Source organism: Muscardinus avellanarius, assembly GCF_963383645.1.
Source record: "Muscardinus avellanarius genome assembly, chromosome: 1".
NCBI lineage: Eukaryota > Metazoa > Chordata > Mammalia > Rodentia > Gliridae > Muscardinus > Muscardinus avellanarius.
Window position 1 is genome coordinate 147,523,295 of NC_137786.1, and position 18,404 is coordinate 147,541,698.

Sequence of the window (18,404 nt, forward strand, 5' to 3'; positions counted from 1 at the left end):
ACGGTGTACTTATAAAAGCATAAAAGAAGAAAAATATTTTTTATGGGTCTGGGGATGGAACCCAGAGGCATTCGACCTCAGAGCTACACCCCCAGCCCTATTTTTTATTCTTTATTTTGAAACAGGGTCTCGCTGATTTGCAGAGGACCTCACTAAGTAGCTGAGGCTGTCCGCGAACTGCGATCCTCCTGTCTCAGCCTCCCGAATGCTAGGATTACAAGTGTGAGCCACCATGCCTGGCAGAAAAATATTTTTTAAAAAAAGGAACAAGATGGCTGGGTGTGGTGGCGCACACTTGTAATCCCCATGCTTGGGAAGCGGAGACAGGAGGATCGGCAGGTTCGAAGCCAGCCTTGCTGGCTTAAGAGACCCTGTTTCCAAATAAAAATATAAAAAATAGGTGTCTGTCAGTGTAGCCCAGAGGTAGAAGGGTTTCCAGGAACCCCAGTACCACCAAAAAAAAAAAAAAAAAAAAAGAAAGAAGATGTTGCAGTTCATAACTGACAGGTCTGGAAGCACAAACAGTCCTGGTAGAGGACTGACCTTAAAATAGGCAGCTGAACTTTGCTGAGACAGGTAGAAACCAAACAAACTTTTGCTGGCTGCATGTTGTTTATCATAGCGGGTTAGAGTCTGAAGGAGCTTTAAAGACAGGGTTGGCGGAGCATAGTAGCACATGGTTGTAATCCCAGTACTTGGGAGGCTGAGACAGGAAGCTCTCAGGTTTGTGGCCAGCCTCAGCTACATAGTGAGCCCCCCTGCAACTTAGTGAGACCCTGTTTCAAGATAAAGAATAAAAATTTGGTCTAGGGATGTAGCTCCGAGGTAGAATGCCCCTAGTTTCAATCCCCAGTACTGAAAAAAAAAAAAAAAGGGTTAGTTTTTCCCATATTTAAATTTTCCCCACAAGACTTTTGCTAAGTAGTAACATGACACTGGTCTGAAAAAGGAAAAGAGGTATCTTTTAGACTTGTGAGGCTTAGATCCAAAAGAAATATGAATAAATAATGGTACAAAATTTCCAGAAATGAAGAGATAGTAACTGTATTTTCAAGTTTAGCAAACCTTAAGGAAAATAAATGAAGAAATCTTCTAGGCACATGGTAGTGACAACTAAAAATAAGAAAAAGTAGTTTAAGCCATCAGAGAAAAATAAGGGGACAGCTGCATAAATTACAGTACATCAATGTAGAAGAATACTGTAGTTATACAAAGGCACAAGTGAGGACTTTTTGTGCTGATATGAAAAGTCCTTAGCTTTACAGGGTATGTTAAATGATTAAAAATTAAAGTAAAAAACAGTGTTAAGACAACATTAAAAAGGAGAAATTATTTTTGCTTGAATGTGCACAAATATCTGGAAGGATCGACACTACATTGGTGACATCGAAAACTTTCATGGGTGTGGAAAACAGGATGACAGTGTATCACAGAATTCTGAGGAGACTTTTATAATTTATTTATTTATTTATTTATTTATTTATTTATTTATTTATTTATTTTTGGTGGTTCTGGGGTTCCTGGAAACCCTTCTACCTCCAGGCTACACTCCCAGACCTATTTTATGCTTTTTTTATTTTTTGGAAACAGGGTCTCTTAAAACAGTGTGGCTGGCTTCAAACCTGCGCGATCCTCCTGTCTCCACCTCCCAAGCGCAGAGATTACAAATGTGTGCCACCACGCCCGGCAATACTTTTTTAATTTTTTAACCATAAATACATGTTATCTCTTCAAATCATGTATAAATAAAATGTAAGTGTAAATAAAATGTACATGTAAAATTATAAAAAAATGTTTAATCATTTATAATTTGGTTAAAGAAAGGAAGAGTTCTTACAAAGACAGAGGGATTCTCTCCTTTTGCTTTCCCCTTTCAAGAAAACCAAACGTCATAGAAACTGGAAGATCATTAAGCCCTCCTGTCTCCCATCTCTCTCTCCTCCTCTCCCTCCCTCATGAAGAGGTTTGCATATCCCTTTCTGTCTATGTCTTGCACAGCCTTCTGTCTGACATACAGCTCCCTCTAAGTGGCTCTTACTGTTCTCTCCTAAGTTAGGCTCACTTCTGACTGTTCACCATCATGACACTAGTTCTGGCCTCAATTCTATAATACTTGTGAGCTTCACATTTTTACCTTATCTTGTAAACTCTGTCCTTACACCAGAATTTAAATCCCTAGAAGAGAATATAGAGCTGGCCTGACAAAAATCACCCCGGCCATTCAAATAAGTCATGAGTGGGTGTGCTAGAGCTCAGAACATGATACACTGACATCAGGCATCTTGGTATGCTGAGTACATTGAATCTGAGATGATTAGAAGGTCCTCAGAAGCAAGGTCTTCTTGATCTTCTATCTCTGGCAACTCATTCTCCCCATGAAATGATCCACAAAAGCCAGAATTCTTCTCCCCACAGCAGGTCATAGAAATGAGAACACCTTTACCCAAAGCCATCCACGAAATCATTTTCCTTTCTTTCTTGAAGGCTGGCTGCACACTTGCGATTCTCCTGTCTCGGCCTCCCAAGTACTGGGATTACAAGCATGTGCCACCACACCCAGCAGTCATTACTTTTGAAAGCTCTTGAATCTTATAAAATTCTGACTAAATAAATTTACTATGCTTTTCTGTTGTTAATCTGTCCATGTGTATGTGTTTTTGTATTACTAGGAATTGAACCCAGGGACATTCTACCTCTGAGCTACAACTCCAGCCCAGTTTTGCTTCTTATTTGGAAATTTCTCACTAGGTTGTTGAGAGCCTTGCTAAATTCCCGAGGCTGGCCTTAAAACCTGAGATCCTCCTGTCTCAAACTCACAAGTACTAGAATTACAGGCATTCCCACCATGGCTGGCTTTAACCTCTGTGTGTGTGTGTATTGTAATCGTACATCATGATGAAGTTCAGGGTGATAGAGGCATACCTACACACAGCCTGACACTGAGACTGCCATTGATAAATGTGTATATGTTCATCATGTCAACTGAAGTGTTTCCCTATTCAAGGTTTCCTCCTTCCTAAAACCTTCCTCAGTTAGATCCCTCCTTCCTCCATTAAGTTTTGTCCTCCTTTATCTGGAGTCCCTTCTATGTCCCAATTTCTCCCTAGATTCCACATATAAGGGAGAATATTTGACCTTTTACTTTTGGTGACTGACTAATCTCGGTTTGCATAATATTCTGACATAATTTTGTTCTTTATGACTGAGTAGAATTCTATTGTGTGTATATCTCATGATTTTGTAACCCATTCATCTGTTGATGGACACCTGATCTGGTTTCATAACTTGGCAATTATGAATGTGTGCATCTATAAACATAGATAGGCATGCATTACTATGGCAGTCTAGTATCAATTCTTTTTTTTTAATTTTTTTATTGGTGCATTATAATCATATAACTTATTGGGGTAAAAAACTTGTGTGTACAAACATGTACTCATCGCTGATTTAACCCCTACCCAAATCCCACCCCATTCCCTCCCCATCCCTCCCTCCCTTGCTTGGCTTAGTGATTGACTTTGATATGTTTAAGTACATTGTGAGCTTTAGAGATTTCCTCTTCCCACCTCCTGTCTCCTCCTTTAGGTTGTCTTGTTTGCTCCTCTTTTCTCCCTAACTCTCACATATTAGGGAAAGCATCTGATTTCTTATTTTTTGTGCCTGACTAATCTCACTTAGCATAATGTCCTCCAGTTCCATCCATTTCCCTGAAAATGATGTAATTGAGGTTTTTTTTTTTTTTTTTTTGATGGCTGAGTAAAATTCCATTGTGTACATATCCCACAGTTTTGTAATCCATTCATCTGTTGATGGACATCTTGGCTGGTTCCATAGTTTGGCTATGGTGAATTGTGCAGCTATGAACATAGATACACAATTCTTTTGGGTAGATGTGTCAGCCAGGAGCCTCAGGATGGATAAAGAGAAGTATCACACCTACAGGTGGCAGCAGAGAGCTTTCCATTAGTTTTGGAAGTAGATCTGTTTATCACTGAATAAGGAGAAAATTTTTCTTCTTATTTCTAAATAAGAAGGACAAAATAAACTAGGGTAGAAATTAAATGATTTAGTATAGGCCCTAGAGTTATTTTTCTCCTTCAGAGAGTGTTTTTAAGATACAATTAGATTATACCAGGTGGCAAATGATAAGTTTTATGTCTCAACATTGCTGTATAACAATATTATCACAAATTTAGCATCCAAGCACAACACAGATTTATTATCTCACAGTTTCAATGGGTCAGGATTCCAGGCATTGTTCAGTTGAGTTCTCTCCAAGGAAAATATTGGTCAGGACTACAGTCTCACCGCAGGCTCCACTAGGGAAGAATCCACTTCCAAGCTTACATGGTCATGGGCAGCATTCAATTCCTTGAAAGTGCCACACTGAATGCCTTAGTTTCTTGTTAGCCAGAGGCTGCTCTTGGTTTCTTGCTGTACAGCCCTCTCCATAGGAGACGTACAAAACTTGCTTCTTCAGAGACAGCACAGAGAAAATAATCCTTACAACTTAGAAGTTATCTCATGTAATTACATATACATACTTCCACATATCCATTCTGCTTGCATTGTTAATTTAGTGAGAAGAATACCACAGGTTTCACTACTCTTGGGAGTGGTGGGGGGAGACAAAGCATTAAAAGTTGGATGCATAAAGGTGTGCATACCAGGAGTTAAGATTATAGAGCCCACTTTAGAATGTGTCTGTCACACATGCCACCACAAATATAAAGATTTAAAGTTATCAGGCATCAAATGTTAATATTGATTTCCAAGTAACTGACTTCTCTTTTTAAATATTCATCTCAAGCTAGCTATTTACAAAAATTATAAGTATTCCCTGGCCAGGGACTATTTGATTATTAGTTGGTTAGCTGGTGTGTCTTATAACCCACACCCCATTCCCATTCCACCCCTACTAGTTCAATAAAGTGTCTGAAAACTCTTGAGTGCATTTCTTCTTTATCACTATCTCCATCAGAGAGCTATGATAAGTCTTAAGGAATTGCTTTGGAAAGAAATCTTAGGATCACAAATAAATGCAAGTTGACCCGTACTTCAAGTCAAGGAGGCTATATTTAGAGGGGCCAATGGCATTGCTGTGTCACACTACTGATTCCAATACCTCATTAATCTTATCTCTCGAACCACTTCCAGGAGAAGAAAGAGAAAAGCATTTAAATTTACTGTTTCAGTTGGCTGATGTAGAAACCTCCTTTAAGAGCTGTTTTAACATTGTCTTAGTTCTTTGACCTTTTAGAGCTTCTACACTCAATGCCATCAGTACTAGTGCTGGGAACTTTAGTTCTCCCTTTAACAAAATTATTTTCAAAATTATTTTTAAATTTTTCTTTTGCAGAAACACTCTGTGCCAAACATTTTTCAGCAGTGTTGTTTTTACATACAAATCAGATGCTTCCCCTAATATGTGAGAGCTAAGGAGAAATGGGTCATAGGAGGAGCTCTAGATGAAAAAGGAAATACTATAGAGGAGCAAACAAGACAACCTAAAGGAGAAGAAAGGAGGGGGGAAGAAAGAAAATCTCGAAAACACACAATGTTAGACATATTGAAGTCAACCACTAAGCCAAGCAAGGGACGGAGGGATGGGGAGGGAATGGGGTGGGAATTGGGTAGGGGTTAAGTCAGTGATGTGTACATGTATGTACACACAAGTTTTTTTACCCCAATATGATACATTAATATAATGCACCAATAAAAAATTTTAAAAAGAAAAATATATAGTATCCTTTTCCATTTAACTGTGAGCAGAACAATAGCAATAACATGAGGAAATCCCACTGTAAAGTGATACCTATATGGATCAGTTGGTTCTAGCAAGAGGCTATATAGAGCAATATAAATTGCTGACTTTTAACTTCCAGACTATTTTTCTACTTGTAAGGACACTTACATTAAAATATTTTAACCATAAAGCAACTACATCTAAAAAATTAGAATAAAAATAAAAACTTGATCCATCAGGCACTTCAAGTAGTGAATTTAAAATAACTGTCTAAGCACATAATACAGGAGAGAGAAAGAAAAAGAGAGCTAAAGAGATAGAAATAATTGGTCAACTCATTTTGTTTATTAATTGCCATTTCTCCCACTCATTTTTTTCTTTCTCCATTTCCTCAACCCTTACAAAGCATTACTTTATATTCTTCTTGTCACAATTTCTAAATGAGCTTTTTAAGTGGTTTTGCCATGGGGTACAGTTAAGCATACTAACATAGAAAAATGCTCATAATAGAGTAAGTTGGAGGGGAGAAATAGAAATTAGAACAGAGTTATGAGTCTAATTCTGCTTAAATACACATAAAAATAGTATGTAATAAATTATAATGCAAATATATATAATGTATGTGTATTTTATGTGTCGATCATATGTATATTTGGAGAGAAAAAGAGCAAATAAATTAAAATGCTAGAAAAACACATTTAAGAGGGATTGTGGGGGAAAGTGAAAGTTGGAAAATAGGTATCCACTTGAAAGATAAAAATAATCTTTAAAAGTAAATGTATACTATTTGCACAGAGAAAAATTGATACTTTCAAACTGCTTCTATTTGCTTGGTGTTCAATTTTCCTCGATGCTGTCCAGTCTTTATTCAACCTATTATTGATAACACTGCATGATTTGGCAAGGATTGATTGCTTCCTCATTCATTTCCAAACAATGCCCTTGCCTCAAAAATATTACCTAAAATTCAGTCCTGAATGTGTGCACATACTTTCCACTCAGGGCTTGTCAAATTCTCCTTGTCTGTATTTCCTGGACACCTATCTCCTAGAATCTCCTCCCAGGCACCCTGTTGGTCCCATAAGTGCAAAGCTGCTGCTTCTGTGTACTGCACCTGCCTGCAGCTGACAGGTTTATGATGTTAGCTAGTTAAATACATCCCCAAGGAAAGCTGGCATGCCATTAGAGAAATCAATTACAAGTGAAATCGACTGCACAAATGGGAATCCAAAGAATAATTTCAAAAAATAACAATGCACCAAGTCATTAAACCGCCTACTTGGAGAGAACTTTATATTTCTTGTAGTGTCTTTTCTCCCTCTGTTTTCTCTTAATTTTCACAATCCTTAATTTTCTGTGAATTGAGAGACAAGTACAAAGAGTACCTGATTTTTTCTACTTCGCATTTCACTGATCTGAGCATACAGCTTTGCTAGAATCTTTACACTTCATTTTTCCTGATTAATTTGCTTTATCATCAGTTCACCTGCAATGTCCCCAAAAGCTCAGTTGTTTTCTATCTAGGGAACATAGCTGAAACAAGCATTTTTTTTTTTTCCCCTCTTGGGAGGAACACCGGATAGAAAGAGCATGAGACCCAGAGCCTGATCTAATCTTAGTTCTTTCCTTTATTAACTCATGCAGCCTTGGTCAAACCACTTAACCCTCTAAGCCTCAATCTCTTCCATCTGTAAAACAGGGACCATAATTCCTACTTAATAGGACTGTTGTAAAGATCTTACAAGAACCCGGGGATAAAGCAACTGCCTCAAAGAAACCTCACTAAACATTTGGAACCTGGGCACAAAATCCTTCTTCCTGGCCCCATCTGCTGGAAGTAAAGAGTAAAGTCAGGTTTACAATTAAGCAAAATATAGAGCTTTCATATTGTAATGGTTATGTTGTCCAATATCACTGACAAAAACTTATAATACTGAAAAGCAAGAATTAATATAAATATATGTGTTTGATGATGAGAGACACTAAGAGACCCACCTCAGAGTCACACATCTAAGTAGTAACATAACTTCTGACTTGGACTCTCCACAACCGAACAGAAGACCCATAAACCACATGGATATGTATGAGTGGAAATAACAGAGCAGAAGACTCACTAGGGTCCAGTGATGGCCACCTGGATGTGAATTGTTGGGGTAGGAAAAATTATTGTTGATAGGAAAAGACAGATTATAAAATCCTACTAGAAGAATATAACCCAAATGGCAGCTCAAGTCACCAGGTCCCTCGAGACTTAAATAAAGTTGGTCCAAGCTCTCAAAATATAGGAAATTCTATGCTTCCCTGAAGTTTCTGCAAATTTCTACTTTTCACTTCATTTCTTCTTTGGTGAAACCTCTTTCTCACCTGAGAACCCATGATTTCAGTTTGTGTCTGCTCAGTACCAACCTAGATGTAGACCTAGCTCAATAAAGGACATTTTTGTATGCCAAAAAAAAAAAATTGCTGAAGATTTGAAAAAATGATGTTATACAGAGCTTCTAAACAAGTCATTCAAATTGAATGTTAGACAACCAGGTTCTAACAAGTTCTCCAGCAGCCTAATGCCAGCAAATTCTTGTTAGGAGCTGTCTCTAGAAACTGAAATTTTCTACTATGCTGCTTGGGCCCGTGTCCCTTGAGTCTTTATTACCTCTCATTTCTCTTCATTTTACAGAAAATATCATCTTCCTATCTCTTCCTTGGCTTTAGGTCTGCATTTTCATAAGAAAATATTCATTAATAAAGTTCCATCCATACAGAACTTGCCATTCTGCAACATAGATTAACCTATCAGAGACTAAGGTTTCAGTTGTTTCTTCCTTCCTGACCCCAAAGTCTCTATAGGTGAAAAAGATCACTATAGATACTAACATTCTCTCTGAAATAAATTATACCTTCTATCCCCACACTTCTTTTCCAAACTCACACATAATCCAGAAAGGTAAAAGTAGTTATTGTTCATTTTGATTTTAAATTGAATTATTTAATCCTACTACTCAAAGAAACAATAGAGATTGAAGCTGACTACCAGTTAAGGTTAAAGAAGAGAGAGAAGTCAAAAGTAATATTATCAGTGGTAAGTCACCACTGAATTCTATTCCAAAATAACAATAATAACAACGATGATAATAATAATGATGTCAAAACACAAAAAATCAAAAGGGCAACCAGTTGGAAAGAATCAGGTCATTTGCAAGAAGATGGAAAGACCTGGAGAACATTATGTTAAGTGAGATCAGTCAAACACAGGAAGAGAAGGGACATGTGTTTTCTCTAATATGCCCACTGGGGATACCAGAGGGACTCCAGATAATGAAAGGAAAATCTCAGCAAAGCTAGAAAGGAAGGGTAGGAGAGGAAGAAGGCTGAGGTTGATTAATGGAGGAGCTACATTCAAATGTGTATAAGTGTTAATATAGCATGGTCAACCTGGACACTCATTGTTGGGAGGAGGGAAGAGGAAGAGAAGTGGGGGGGAGGGCACCAATCACTTTGTGAATGTATGCCGTTTTCAATACGATCCACATAAAAATAAAAAAAAGAATGACGAAGTATTTAGTAAACACTGAGCCTGAGGCCCCTCAGATTGAATACACAGACATTTTCAGTAATGCACTGGACATCCTGGCCCAGAACAGAGCAAGAGGAATTGACACTTAGGATGGCATAGAGATTAACATAAAAGTGAAAACTAGAACTATGAAATGCTGTGCTCTTTATTTTTTTTTAAGCAAAAAAGGGTATTTATTGGTTCACAAAACTGAAAAGTCCAGGGGATATACTAGCTTCAGGCACGGCAGGATCTAGGGGGCACAAATGTTGCCTGTGCTCTTTAAAGGAACGAAGTGAACAAGAAAAGAACAAAGACTGAGCCCTGGGTAATGCCCACAGTGAGCAGCTGGTAGGAGAAAAAGGAAAAAATTAGTGACACAGAAGGAGTTTAAGTATTTGCAGAAATTGGGAGAGAATCAAAAATAATGAAAACAATGTGCCGTGATAAAAGCACAATGAGAGAGCTGTAGGTGAGAGTGGTCAGTAATGTCAGGAGCACAAGGTAGGTCAAGAGTCTTGCAGCAAAGGTCTGCGAAAAGGCATAATATTCTCACCACTTTAGTTTTGTAGTGTGTTAGAAATAAGATTCAGGCTGCTTACAGTATTGGCAACAATTATTCAGCATTTAAGATATATCCAAGGTTGCCAGAAAAAATATTTTTAAATTTGAATCAAATAATGAGTAATTATCCGTATATATTCCATTTCAGATAAACAATGAATAATTTTTAGTATAAGTATATCCAATTTCATATAAACATTCTGAAATTTAAATTTAACTGGGCATTTTGTAATTGCTACATCTAGCAATCTTGCATGCACTAAGCACTATGTGAAGCATTTTGTATACATAATTTATTTAATACTTTCTTGACTATTTATCTTATTTATTTATTTATTTTTTAACAAATTTTTATTGAACATAAATAGTATACATTTAAACTATATTTGGTGTCCTCTCCCCCTCCGCCCCCGTTTTCCCTTCCCCCCTCCCACCAATGGTTGTCCAGGTTAACCATGTCTTATTCATAATTTTACACATGTTCAGCTGTAGACCCTCATTAATCAAGATCAGCCTTCCTCCACTCCTATCTTTCCATTCAAACTTTGCTGGTATTTCCCCTCCATTATCTGGAGTCCCACTGGTATCCTTTGTGTTAACAGTCATCTCATTCAGGAGCTTTATGTTTATATCCTTTTCTTCTCCAAGAAATTCTTAAAGGTACTACACTGTACTGGTAATTCTTTTGTGTGTGTGTGTGGGGGGGGGGTCTGGGGATGAAACCCAGGGACATTTGTCCTCTGAGCTACACCCTCTGCCCTATTTTTTATTTTTTATTTTCTTTTATTTTATTTGTTGTTGTTGTACTGGAGATGGAACCAGGGGCCTTCTACCTCCAGGCTACACTCCCAGACCTATTTTATATTTTTATTTGGAAACAGGGTCTCTTAAGCCAGCTGAGGCTGGCTTCGAACCTGCATGATCCTCCTGTCTCAGCCTTCCAAGCGCGGGGATTACAAGCGTGCACTACCACGCCCAGCTGTACTGGTAATTCTTATCGGATCGGTACTGGTAGTAACTAGTTCTACATATTTGCATTGATTAATATGGTTACATATTAAGACACACTGGTCCTGGGATTGAAAATGATATTATGATATTTTCTTTATGGAATTTATGATATATTCTTCGTTTTTTAGTTCTTTATCAAAAGTATATCAAGATCACCAAACGTGTGTGTGTATGTGTTGGGTATGTGTGGGTGTGTGTGCATGTGTGTGTGTTGATGTAAGGTTAACTGATTATTCCATATAGCTTTAAGGGTCACTCAAATCTAGTGCAAAATGCTGATTATCTAAACCTTAAATATTATAGCATTAGCAAGTATATTTGGACCATTCAAATCACCTTTTATTCCAAAATAAATAATCATTTAAGAGAGAAATTTAGATAGTTTAAATAAAGAATGAATATTTCAGTAATATCTTAAAAGTATAAAGCAAAAAACATGTCCAGCACAGTTTGTAATAGCCAAAATATGGAACCAACCTAGATCTCTATCAAGAGATGAATGGATTGTAAAATTATGGGAAATACACACAATGGAATTCTATTCCGCTATAAAGAAAAATAATATAATAGCATTTGCAAGAAGATGGAAGGAACTAGAGAACATTATGTTAAGTGAGATTAGTAAGCACTGAAAGAGAAGGGACATATGTTTTCTCTAATATGTCCAAGCTAGGAAGTAGTGGTAATACCAGAGAAACTCCAGATGATGGAGGGGAAATATCAGCAAAGCTTGAATGGAAGGATAGGAGAGGAAGAAAGCTGAGGTTGTTCAGTGGAGGAGCTACATAAGAAATGTGTAATAGCATAAATACAACACGATTAACCTGGACACTCTCTATTAGGGGGGAGGGAAAGGGAGGGGGAAGGGCATGAAGCACAATGTAAATATACACCACTCTCAATATGTTCCACTTATAAAAATAAAAATTTTAAAAATAAAGCAAAAAACAGTGGTATTCAATAATTAATCCTATCAAATATTCTTATTTTTTTAGGGGTGGTGGTATGGGGTTCCTGGAAACCCTTCTACCTCCAGGCTATGCTCCCAAACCTATTTTTATACTTTTAAAAAAAAATTTGGAAACAGTGTCTCTTAAGCCAGCACAGCTGGCTTCGAACCTGTGTGATCCTCTTGTTTCCACCTCCCAAGTGTGGGGATTACAAGCGTGGCCACCACGCCCAGCAAATATTCTTATTTTTTGATGTCTTCATTTTACCTTACATAAGGTGAAAAGTAAGGCAAACATGTACAACCCAATAGGTTTGTGAACTGTTAAATACATCAAAGCATCTAACTCAATATCTTAATATGCTACACTGTTCAAAAGAGATCTCACAATTTATATAAGCTATTTAAGGAGCAGACTGGTATACTTTTCATACAAATTTTTAAGTTATTGATTCTTCACTATAGAGGTACTTGAGGATATAGTTAAAGGAGCCCTAAATTAAGGATAAGACAATTCAAGGTGTTTTCCATATGTCATCATCTACTAACATTCTATGTTGAACAAGGAATTTCTTCTTTCTGAGCCAAAATATTCTTGCCTATTTGTACTTAGCCACTGTGTGAGCTAATGGACATTAAAGTTACCATGAACTGTAAACTATATGCAAGGTTAAGAAGACTTTATTATTAACTGAAAAAATAGTAGAAAATATGGTTTGTGTAATCCAACCTTGTGACTTTGGAATTCATCTGACACAAACTGATTTTACAATTAACAATGTGATATTTTAAAGACACTGAGATAGATAAGAGCATTTTCATTTTATTTAAGCCATTTGCTAATTGTGTTACAGTTTTCTCATCTGAAGAATTGGAGAATGTCTCTGTCACCTCTGTTGTATTTTAATGCACAGTGACAGTGAGAGAAGATGGTGCCCAAGCATGCAGAGTGATAGTAAAAAGCTAGCCACAATTTATTTTAGGAAATTCATAAAGTGAACAATTCACACATGGATGATAAATCTTAAATCCTGATATATGTGAAGAAGGAAAAGGCTTGATTCTTCTTGTCACTGGCTTATCTTTTCCTAGCAGAATTCAGCCCAAGAACTTTTTCCTCCTTCAAATAATTATGAAGCCAAGTCAGCACTAGATGTTGGCAAATAAAATCATGAACAAACCCTTGAAATCAAAGGTTTATAGCCAGAAGTAGAGACAGAAAACTCAAAATTAGAATCCATTGTGATGAATGTTACAAGGGGGATAAAGTCAACTTAGGGAGATACTTCCACAACAGAGTTGAGAAGGAAACCAGACTTTAATAGGAAAATGTAACATCTAAGAGACCCCTAGAGGGGAAAGAGTAGATGAATTAACCAGGTGAGAGAAATAAAGTAATATGTGAAAACATGGGAAGATGTTCAAAGCAGAGGGCACAAAAGAGATAAAAGACAGGTGTGTTTAATAAAATGTGGCAGAATTTTGGCCACAAAGAGAGAAGAGGAAAATGGAAACAGTTTAAAGAGCTAAGAAGAAAATAGAAAGAGGCCTTTGAGTCAGTCAGAAGTAGGGATGGTTATACTTTATTAAGAGGGCAAAAATTCACCTTTTTAAGTTGTAAGCAAGTGTAGATATGATTACTATCACTAGAATGAAAAACCGGTTCCACCCTGAGTTTTGATTAAAAAAAAAAAAAGAGTAAACTCGGCTGAGTGGGTTAGAAACATAGGTAGGGGACGGTAAGGAAGAAAAAGGAATTAAGAGAGATAACTGGGACTGTGGCTTGGGAAAATCTGCTTTATGATGTTTATGATGTTATCACAAATTAAGATACTTACTAATCAGTTTTTACCAAGCTATACTATGGTATCAGCCTCAAAGTCTCAGTGTCTTAAAGGACAACAGTATTCTTATTTATAATACATGTCATTTTCTGCAGCTAAGTCTCAGCTCTGCTCCACAACTTTCTCATTCTGGAACCCAACCTGAAGAAGGAGGGCCCGAGACATGCTATTCATTGGCCTAAGAAAAAGAAGAAGATAAGTGCAGAAAATAAGTATTGACCTAAATAACACTAGTTCACATGCTCTTGGTTAAAGCAAACCACATGGCTAAGCCTAATTTTATATAAGAAGACAACAAATATTGTCTTAAAGCAATTCATTTTTCCAAAATGTTTAGCTTTTTCTCTGATGTCTAATCATATATATATATATATATATATATCATGGGAAATATGCATATGTAGAACATTATCTTGAATAAATCACTTTGTATAGTATGATGAATATCACTGTATTAATATTTGTTCTCAAAGAAAGAAAGTTTGGCTTTATAGATTTTTCTATATAAAATTAAAATATATGGATATAATATATACATACATATCAAGTTTGATTACTTCCTCTGTATGTAGTTCATAGCCTTTGATAGATAAGAGGGTCTCAAGACTCTGCACATGTATTGCATCATTAACTATGGCAGTTTTCATTAAAAATTATAAATGAGGATATACAGTTTCTTAAAAGCATCACTGAATTAAAGATCAACATGCTGAAAGATTAGCTGCTATGATTTTTAACTAAAAGAAATTCATTTAACACCACTCTTAGAACAGGATTAGTTAGGACTAACTAAGCATTGCTCTCTGCATTGTCTTCTCTCTGGTTGAGGAGATGTCATGATATCCTCAGCAGCAAAAACAAAAATCTTGATTCTGATACCTGTTCTTATATTTTCTAATACTAATCTTGCATATGACTAAGATTGAATAAAAAAGTGGTCCAACATGTTTCCCTATATCAATACTAATATAGGTTCCAAAAGCACATTTAATCCAGAGGGGCTTTCATTTCCTCAACATTTTTCCTGTAAGGTCTGCATTATAGAACCAAATTATATCAGCCCCAGAACTCTTAATTGTTGGTAGCAATAACCGAATAGAATTGATATTGTAGGATCTGTCCTTACCTTTAATTAAGTCTTCTAAGCCAGGATCATCTGAGTAATAACCAAGTAAAAATTTTTTCATTATTTATTTTGTCTTTAAAGTGGTGTGTTGAACCACTTCATGACATAGTGAGCACTGGCTACATATTTCAGCTAAGTACCCCAACTATGCAAATGAAGCTTTAACATCTGCAATTAGAAAAGATCTCACTGTAAACCATTTGACATGAATAAGTACCTTAACTACACTTCAGAAAAGCTTTCTAATTTACAAGGTCTAATAATTTTAAAAGCTTAATGAGCAATTACACTAAAACCAATGATAGCACCAAGATGATTCATCATAATATGTTGGTTTTTTTCTCACATGTGCTTTCTAATTATAATGTAGGCAGAATCATGATTGAGGTTCTACCCTTATCAATAAACAATTTTCATTACAAAATGAATCTTCCCACTTCCTAATGCTATGCATTCTAACTAGTGGGAAGGAGAAAGATGAAAACAACCTTCCTTTATTAAACATCATTATTGGAAGGCTGAGATAAAGGCATTACAGGTGTGAACCCAGCACATACTAATTTAGCAAGGCTCTATTTCAAAATAAAAACTGGGTTGAGGGTGCAGCTCACTGATAGGACACCCCTAAGTTCAATCCCCAGTGCAGTAGATAGATAATAGAGAGACAGATACAGAGATAGGTTGGTATATATGATTAATATAGGAATTTTTATATATTACTTAGCTAATCTATACCTGAACTATGGGATAGGTATTATAATCCACACCTTTTTTTGTGTGGTTACTGGGAATGGAACTCTGGGGCATTCTACCTCTGAGCTATACTCCCAGCCCTATTTTGTATTCTTTATTTTGAAACAGGGTCTCACTGAGTTGCAAAGGGCCTTACTAAGTAGCTGAGGTTGTTTGTAAACTGCAATCCTCTTGGCTCAGCCTCCCAAATGCTGGGATTACAAGCATGCACCACCACTCCCGGCAATGACCCACACTTTTTAAATGTGTGGAAACATAGACTTTGCCATGTTCAGGATTTCCTCCATAGATTACAGAAATAATATGAAAGAATTTGGGTTGGACATATGTTTAACAGATTTTAAATCTGTATCTTTCCACTATATCACCATTCTTTTATAAACATAACTGTATATTGTTATTAATTTGATGTCTAAAACTAGTATTTAACTTCCATTTCTATTCCTGCATTTTGATAAATAATTGACAAGCTAATATAATAATAATAATGATTGACAATATATTTTTATTTATATTTTAGATGATTTTATATATTTCCAATGAAAGACACTGTATTTTAATAAGTCTTATTGGTATTTCTAATTTCATAAATTAAAAACATTTGTTAATAGCTATCTCCTTCTGTGAAAACTATTACTGTCTTTGTTGAACTCATGACTTCTGTTCATTCTCCAACAATTGTGGCCAATATGTCTTTTCTGAGTCCCATAATAATGCTTGCCAATGTTTCATGATCCTCGGAAATCTTACACTCATCTTTTTCTTTCCATCAACTACCAAATCAGTTCAATAGCTTGTGCTATAGGAAACAAGTTTTAGTAACTAAAAGATTTTTCCAAAAAAAATAAATATATAGAGGAGGCACATATTGAAAAATAACAATGCTTTTTTGTTATCCTTGGAACTCAAGAGCAGAATGTATTTGTAATTCTTAGCTCAGAAAAGCCAAAGTCTTTGGAAGTATTTGTTTTTAACCATCTTTTGTCTGTTTTGTTCACATTACTAATTAGATGAGTTGAATACATGACCTAAGGGGCTTTCATTCCCTCTTCACAATTTTTCCTGTAAAGTTTGTATTATAGAACCAAACTATGTAAACCCCAGAACTCTTAACTGTTGGTTGCAATGACCTGCTAGAATTGATATTGTAGAATCTGTCCTTAACTTTAATTAAGACTTCCAAGCCATAATCATCTGAACAATAACCAAGAAAAAATTTTCATTATTTATTTTGCCTTTAGGAAAAATTATGTAATGTCAGTAAAATAAGATCTGAACCTGTAAGAGAATAAAAATAGCTCAGCAATAAATTTTAAAAATTCAGTTCCAATTCACTTTCCCAATGCCAAGCACAAATGTTTTAGTCAGGAAAATTTAATCTATCCAAATGACCGAGGTCATCAAATGAGGGCTCTGGGAAAGGCCTCACATTTTATTTTAGATTGACCCATTGCCCTATCACCCAAGTTACATCTATACAGCTTATGTACAAGTGCAATTTAGCTTGGGATCCTACTAAACTCACTCAAACATTTTAAATTGAAAACATCATTCTGGGAGAAATTAGAAAATGTGTTCTGGAAATGAAAATGGTAAAATTAAAAACCTTGGTTCAAATATTTCCAACAAGTCTAAGAGTTGATCCAAAAGGAAAATTGACCAAGGTATGATATGATAGCAACATTAACCACTTTTCATAATAGTTTCTCAAGCCAGCAAGGACTCATTCCAATCTGACTGGTCCATATTTCTATGAATCAAATATACAATTAGTGTAATTAGAGGGCAGATAGTTAAGTCCTCTTCATCTAGCTTCATATTAATAAAACTACTTCCTTTACTACTTAAAAGTGTTCTAAGATGTCATTTTAATCACACCACACATGCCTAAAGATAGTGACTATCAGAAGGGAAATTTAGATCCCAAATCCTGGATCCAGAACAAGAAAAAGGAGGAAGCCTGTGGGTTTTGCCTGTCTCCTGACCTCACTGTCTCCCTGACTTCTTTCAATTTATTGACAAGAGTCAGCAGACAAGCACTATGACAAGCAATACAACAATATAAGAGAAAATAGATATGATCTCTATCATGTTTTCATAGATTTCATAGTTTTTAGGTAGAGGAAGAGAGAAAAGGAAAGAAACTAGCATTTATCTAGATAAGTCATTTATCTTATACAAGCAGCATTATACAGTAATTAAGAATGTAACTCCAGTCCAGACCACTTTGGGTATCCCTTTCTTCTTCCCTACCTCCCTTTTCTTTGTGGCACTGGAGCCTGAACCCAGAGGCATTCTATCTCTGAGCTATACCCACGCCCTTTTTTTTTCCAGTTTTTTAAACAGGGCCTCACTAAGTTGCTGAGGCTAGCCATAAACCTGCAATCCTCCTGTCTCAGCCTTCCAAGTACTGGGGTTACAAGCATGTGCCACCATGCTCAGCTCCAGCATTACCACTTTCTAGTTACACGATCTTGAGTAAACTATTTAACTGAGCATCAGTTTCCCTACATGTAAAAAAACTGTAATAATAAGACTATCTATCCCCTCGGGTTAATAAAAGAATTAAACAAGAAAACATATGAAGACCTCAATAAATATTAATGACTACATGTTTAGTACCATATATCGAGTACTTTTGTATGTATTTGGTTTTGGCCATCACATCAGCCATGGTAGTAGTTACTCTATTATGCAGATAAGAAAATTGAAAGTCAGAATATTCTAATTTATTGCTGAATGATAAATAGAAAGTGGTAGAGTTAAATTGACACTCAGACCAAATTGCAAAGCTTTTCATCACATTACTGACAAACATCTATAAAACATTTTACCAGATAGAAGCTTTAATAATTTTTAAA